Source organism: Gavia stellata, chromosome 6 (assembly GCF_030936135.1).
Source record: "Gavia stellata isolate bGavSte3 chromosome 6, bGavSte3.hap2, whole genome shotgun sequence".
NCBI classification, from domain to species: domain Eukaryota; kingdom Metazoa; phylum Chordata; class Aves; order Gaviiformes; family Gaviidae; genus Gavia; species Gavia stellata.
Genome location: NC_082599.1, coordinates 22,858,208 through 22,865,725, shown reverse-complemented (window position 1 = coordinate 22,865,725; position 7,518 = coordinate 22,858,208).

Genomic DNA, 7,518 nt, shown 5'->3' with positions numbered 1-7,518 from the left:
TGCTTAAAATGGTTTTAGCATCGGAGAATGCTATTTTAGAATTAAAGTGTGTCTTGACAGTGATAATGTCCCCATCAGCTACTGGAATTTTGTATAATAATGTCAGTTTAGCCCCTTATAGCCTCTTGTTGTCTATATAATGCCAGTGCTGACTAGATTCAGTTTATGATCTTGGAACTCCTCCCTCTTTTTTCTGGAAGACATTTGTGTCAGAGATTTAACCAAATAAGTAGCAGCTCTGATCAGAACTACTTTCAGTTCATATTTTTGATAAAAAGCAGGGTAAGTGCCACACATTCCCTGGATGTGTTCCAAGAAATCCAGATCCAAATTCCCATGCTCACGGGGACCTCCATATCCTGGGCTACTGGTATGCAAAGGGATGACACTAGAGGCGTGACTCCACATCAGTATTTTGAGAGTGGTCCAGACTGAACGTGGCATTGCACACATGCTCATCCTAAATAAGGGACTGGAAGGTCTTAGATCCTGGATGGTGGATGCTTGCAGAGTTAATTTTCTGTATTCTTACTAATAGCAAAACTGTTATTATTACAGTTGCAATACAGTTTCACATATAGGCAACAGTCAGGAAAAATAGTGTTGAACTCCTACATAGGCAATTTTATTTTTTGAAGGTTCCACTGCCCTATTAAGGAATACAACCTCCTGGTTCATTACTGCCAGACTGGTTTTTATCAACAGCCCTACTGCATGTTCCACAACAGTTGATCCTGTAGGCTTAAGAACCTTTCTTATCAACATAGTCTGAAAAAACCTCTTTTTCATGATTCCCTCCTAAGCCCTGGGATCCTACAGGACAGCTATGTCTACATATCCACAGAATATTTAAACCCAGCTTGTGCACTGAGATTACTGGAATATCAAGATCACCTGGTTCTCCTATTTCCATTAGGGGCACAAAGTTTTAAATTGACCCTTGGAAAGAAAAGGCACTTGGCCACTGAGGTACAATAGTCTTGTGTTGATTTATTTTAAGAATAAAAATCGGTTCTGCGTAAGGTCAGTATCAGCCTTGCAAACCTAAAGAGTTTGTTTTGCATTTGAGAGGGTTGATAAGGGAGGATCTTTAGCTTTTTTGATAGGAGGATGCTGAATACAGGTATTGATATAGATGTCACTTCTAGTACATGCTTTCTATGGATAGTAATCTTTGCTTCACTGATTTTTTGATCTTTCATTGATTGCGACTCCCAATGCAAAACTGTAAAGGATGTTGTGCCATAAAATGCATCTTGACTGCAGATCTAGCCTGTCATAATTACCCAGAAATACTTGTTTTGTCTGAATTCCTCAGCTAAATCAGACTTGTTACACATAGCTCACTACAGGTATTTGGGCTATTTTATTTTTTATTTTTAATACTTGTTTGTCTGGCAGAACAGAAGGGGCAGCTGTTGAAGGTATCTGTGGTAAAACACGGAATACAGTAGTCAATCTTTTTGGGTAATGTTGTACTTTGGAATAGCAATGACAAGCAAGAGACCATGATGAAATGTATTTAGTATCTTTTCTTAGTACTTCATTGCCAAATTTTTCAAGCGTTGGCTTCACTCGAATTGGGTATGACATGTGGAGTAGAGTCTCAAGGACTTAAGAGTGGTGGAGAGAATGAAGAAAAAAAGCAAATTAGCACTTGAGGTGGATGATGCAATCGGAAAAGACAAAGAAGGAAGAAGACTTTGTGCAAATAAATGAATCTTTATTATTAAAGCTTTGTTTCTAGAAGGACATGCATATTTCATATAGAAAGGTTTCATCCATAGAAACCCTCAGTTGTCTGTAAACCAAGCAGTATTTTAAGTCCGTGTAAAAAGTAACCTCTTTGTGTTATAAAAGATGTGAGGTAAGCCAGGGCTGTGAGTGAAATCAGAATTATGGCATGTTCTGTAATGTCAAGAGGCTTAGAGAAGTTTCCTGCTTTGGGTGCAGTAATGAAGTACCTCACCTAAGAGGATGATCAAAATGAACAAAAATTAAGGATATATAGGCAAGTCTTTTTGGACAGTATTCCAACTCCTATGGCACGCGATATCTTCAGCACTTCAGTGTTTATCTTCAATTGCTTACATTTGCACTGACTAGTTTGTAGGGAAAATCAGTTTTTATGTTTTATAAACCACTTCACCTTTCTTCCCCCTTACCCTACGTTTGCTGTTTGCCACTTGCCTCTCAGCTTTAAGAGTGTAAAGGAAGCATGAGATGTATACATGGAGCATGGTTTACTATATCCTGCTTTGCTGCCTGTGTGACATTTGCTGATTTGGCTTCCTGTGAAAACTGATACATCAGCTCACTTCTGGTCATAGATAACAGGCAGGAAGAGCTGCCACGACTCCCAAGAAGAATAGTCCGTATAAATTCTCCGTGCAGCACAGAGCTGAAGTGAATATTTTTATTTTAGGAAGAAAAAGCAAATGTCATATTTTGATACTGCAGAAGGAAGCTGTTCTCAGAAAATACAGATATTTTAAGTTCATGATTTCAAACCCATTGCTCTACAGAATGGCTAGATAAGATGACAATGTAAATATGAAATGAAATAAGAGAGAAATGAAGTTGTTGTGTGGTTGCTGTGTCGTTGCTGTCTTGATTGCTTGGCAGGCTGCCATAATGGGTCTGCCTGAGCAGTTACACACTGTACTGGTTGAAATAACAAATGGCACAGTTGCTGTTGTACCTTCAGAAACAAACTGTGAGGATGTCTTGTAATGAACTGAATGCAGCAGCTATCTAATTTCTGGGATTGCTAGTGGAGGTAATCTAATTTGGATTTAAATGCAGATAGCACAGCCAACTGTTAGTCAATGAAAAATCTGTGATTTATCTACAGACTCTCACAGTACTTGAACTGAGAAAAGTGCTTTGAAATATTAAGAAGTTTCTTTTTGAAACCTCTAGGCTTGATCATCTTCTGTAAAATGGCAAATGGCAAATGATAGAAAAAACATTGGTCTTGACAAAAAGAGTGTCCAAAAAAAGGAAAAACCTACCCTATCACAAAACTATACTTAACCTGTCAGAGTAATTGTTTCCATTTGAATTTTTCTTATTTAACTGCCATTTAATCAATCTTGAGACATCACATTTGGGATTAAACTAACAGCTAGGTTTCACATTTTCAAAGTAATTTTGATGCCTAACTCCCACTGAAACAAGGCATCAAAATAATCCAGCCACAACTGTGGCCGATCTCTTGCTTCTAGCCAAGGTACCAGGAAAAGTGAGTAACTTTCCTGTAGGCATGTTTTACCTTTTACTGGATGTTTTTTCCCATGTGTGGTTTGGGGTTTTTGTTTTGTTCTGTTTTTTACTTTGACTTACATATGTAAGAAATGTCTTGTCCATCTATGGAAATACCTACAAAAGTTGGAGTCCAGGTCACCCATAAACAACCTGTATCTGTATGAAAACAGGAGATGAAGGCTTTCCTGGTAACAACACCATTGCTCTTTGGCCAGGGAGGAGGTACAGGACTATTTCATAGGAGGGAAAGGGAGAGTGTATGAGGCTCCTCAGCCCTACAGTGCTGTTGATGTCCACATGTGTGAGGGCTGACCCCCGCTGCTGGTGCAAAAAAGGAGATAGTAGTCACAGAAAATAGTACAGTACTCTGAGGTGTTTTGTGGAGCAGGACATTTTTCGACTAGGACCCAGACTGGGTGCTGTTGCCTAGCATTTTGGTCTTTTATGTGGTTTTCAGAACCACATTTGAATTTGCCTCCCTGCTGTTCTAAGGAAAGCTTTCATGATTGTACTTTACTGCTCACTCTGCAAACAAGTTTTATCCTGAGGAACGTTGCAATCTCATCTATGAGTGGTCATCATCTTACAAGTATTGATTGACTTACACAATACGCTGCGTCTGCATGCCTTGAACTGGTGAAATGTGGCACGCAGTGACTGTGCCGTGCACCATGAACACATAGAAAACCGGTAGCTGAGGTTAAATTTCAGGAGCTCTGGATTCTAGTCCTGTTTGCACAACATGAGAGTGCTGTTTCCCTGGCTTCAAAATCTCTTGGCATAGCTCCCGGGAATCTGGACTACTTCCCTTTCAGATTTTACAAAGTCAATATTCATAAATATTCTCAAGGAAACGCCTGTTGAGTCTGTTACACAGTGGTACAAGACATTTCGCTTAAATCTCAACATTTTAAAGTATTTCTTTTAATGGGAAACCAGTTGGACAAGTAATAGTGAAATTGGCTGTTTTCCTTATGTATACAATAGGTACAGCTTGGCTTTGAGGCAGTGTGAGATTTTCTGACTCCTCGTAACTCTTCCCAGTAGGAGAGAAAAAGGTGAGTCAGTCTCCCTGCTTTTTCATGCCAGGGCATTTCTGCTGAAAATGCTACGCAATGAAGAGCTGACATGATGGCTTACATTAGGATGGTTCTGGCCCAAGTCAATCATTTCACTACTGGTTCACTGTGCAGTTTTCAGATGGCAGATTCTTTTAGGCAATGTAGTGCTCTTCATATATTTAACGTGTTGCTACACTTCTTAATAACTTTGGACCTCTTGCCCAACTTCTCAAAATTCAAGGTAAGGCTGTTGAATTTCCCAGAAATTATGATTTACAGACTTGGACTCACTCCTCATATGTCATCAAAACTTTGTAAGAGGAGGACAGCAGTTTAAACTTCTGCCTTCTTTTTATCTTTCTCCAATGAAGACCTAGCACAGGAGACACTGCATCAAGAGAAGATGGTAAGGTGTTTATCTCTTGGAGCGGAGGAAAAATTGAGAAGGCTCGTTCACAGAATCACTAAGGTTGGAATAGACCTGTAAGATCATCAAGTCCAACCATCAACTAACACCACCATGCCCACTAAACCATGTCCTGCAATGCCATGTCCATATGTTCCTTGAACACCTCCAGTGAGGGTGACTCCACCACCTCCCTGGGCAGCCTGTTCCAATGCTTCACCACTCTCTCAGAAAAGAAATTTTTCTTAATATCCAGCCTGAACCTCCCCTGGTGCAACTGGAGGCCATTTCCTCTAGTCCTGTCGCTAGTCACTTGGGAGAAGAGACCAGCACCCACCTCGCTACAACCTCCTTTCAGGTAATTGTAGAGAGCGATAAGGTCTCCCCTCAGCCTCCTCTTCTCCAGGCTAAACAACCCCACTTCCCTCAGCCGCTCCTCATAAGACTTCTTGTGCTCCAGACCCCTCACCAGCTTCGTCGCCCTTCTCTGGACACGCTCCAGCACCTCAATGTCCTTCTTGTAGTGAGGGGCCAAAACTGAACACAGGATTTGAGGTGCGGCCTCACCAGAGCCGAGTACAGGGGCACGATCACCTCCCTGCTCCTGCTGGCCACACTGTTTCTGATACAAGCCAGGATGCCGTTGGCCTTCTTGGCCACCTGGGCACACTGCTGGCTCATATTCAGCCGGCTGTCAACCAACACCCCCAGGTCCTTTTCTGCGGGGGAGCTTTCCAGCCACTCGTCCCCAAGCGTGTAGCGTTGCCTGGGGTTGTTGTGACCCAAGTGCAGGACCCGGCACTTGACCTTGTTGAACCTCATACAGTTGGCCTCGGCCCATCGATCCAGCCTGTCCAGATCCCTCTGCAGAACCTTCCTACCCTTGAGCAGATCAACACTCCCGCCCAACTTGGTGTCGCCTGCAAACTTGCTGAAGGAGCACTAAATCCCCTCATCCAGATCATCAATAAAGATATTAAACAAGACCACCCCCAAAACTGAGCCCTGGGGGACTCCGCTTGTGACCGGCCACCAACTTGGGTTTAACTCCATTCACCACAACTCTCTGGGCTCGGCGGTCTGGACAGTTTTTTACCCAGCGAAGAGTACACCTGTCCAGGCCACCAGCCTCCAGCTTCTCCAGGAGAATGCTGTGGGAGACAGTGTCAAAGGTTTTACTAAAGTCCAGGCAGACCACATCGATAGCCTTTCCCTCACCCACTAGGCGGGTCACCTGGTCATAGAAGGAGATCAGGTTGGTCAAGCAGGACCTGCCTTTCATGAACCTGTGCTGGCTGGGCCTGATCCCTTGGTTGTCCTGCACGTGCCCTGTGAGCACCCTCAAGATGAACCTCTCCATAATCTTTCCTGGCACCGAGGTCAGGCTGACAGGCCTGTAGTTCCCTGGATCCTCTTTCCAGCCCTTCTTGTAAATGGGTGTCACATTGGCAAGCCTCCAGTCTGCTTGGACCTCCTCAGTTAACCAGGACTGTTGATAAATGATGGAGAGTGGCTTGGCAAGCTCCTCAGCCAGCTCCCTCAGTACCCTTGGGTGGATTACTTGGGTCGGTTACTGCAACTTTAGCACCCTCCTGAGATCCAGGTAAAGATTAAGCCCCAAGGTGTCTTTTATACCAGTCCCAGCCTCCTGTTTCAGTATGTGCCTTCTCACAGCAGCACTCATCATCATCCCAGGTCCTCCTCAACTGCTGGCAGGTCTGCTCCCTCCATCAGAGCTACTCCCACACACCAGGTAGTACCAGCCTCCCTCCCTCTACCCCTGTCTCTCAGGTCACCCTCCTTCATGCATACCTCTTCAGACCACACTCTACAAAATTGTTACATGGCTTTTATTTCATTTGAAATAGGCTGGAGAGTAGATTAGCTTTGAGACTGTCTCAGCCACTTTTTGGCTCATAAATTTCACTATATGCAATACTCTATATACACATTACTATATTTGCTCCTCTAGTAAGTCGAGGGAGGTAGTAACTATCTCATTTTAAGAGTAAAGAAGTAAGGGCAAGAATAAAGTGAAACCAGGATCACTAAGTTAGGTATTTAGGACTGGCTTTATGGAGAACTGTGTGTTCATTAGGACTGGCGATGTTCCTGGGTGACACTGCAGCAACAGGACACGTGCTGTGCAGATCTGAAATCCCCTGTGGGAGGCATCCGTTGCTGTACACGTGCCCAGATCTGATGCACCCTGCTGTGGTCTAATGAGTCATCCCATCTTGTGAATCCAGCGTGACAATCACTTTTCAGATAAACTTGGTGAACTGCATCTGAATGCATAAACAGTTTTGGACTAATCAAAATGACATAATTTGGTGACTAAACAATGTAAAATAAAAACATCATTATCAGTCTTGGTAATTCTCAGGAAAGACAAACCTAGCACAGTTATGAGCAAAACACAGGGTGAGCTGTAGTGGGGCAGAGGGCCATCTCGCAGTTCTGGTGCTGGCCTAAAGGGAAGTCACTGCGAGGGACACTCTGTTCTGGCACAGACAGAACTGAGGTGTGGAAATTTTATTCTGTTCTGCAGAAAATATTACCAAAAGAAAAACCCTACTGTTGAAATTAGAATGAAATGTAACAATGATGTTTTGCAAAATAAAATGTAATTTTTTTCCCCTACTATATTGAAAATGCAGTATGTACTCAGTGACTGTTTAGTTTACATAATACTTCATAGTATTTCAGTTTTACTGAGTTCATTTTCTGATGAAAAAAGATTTTTAAATTCTGCAAAAATGGTGAAAAAAATTCCAGACAGCA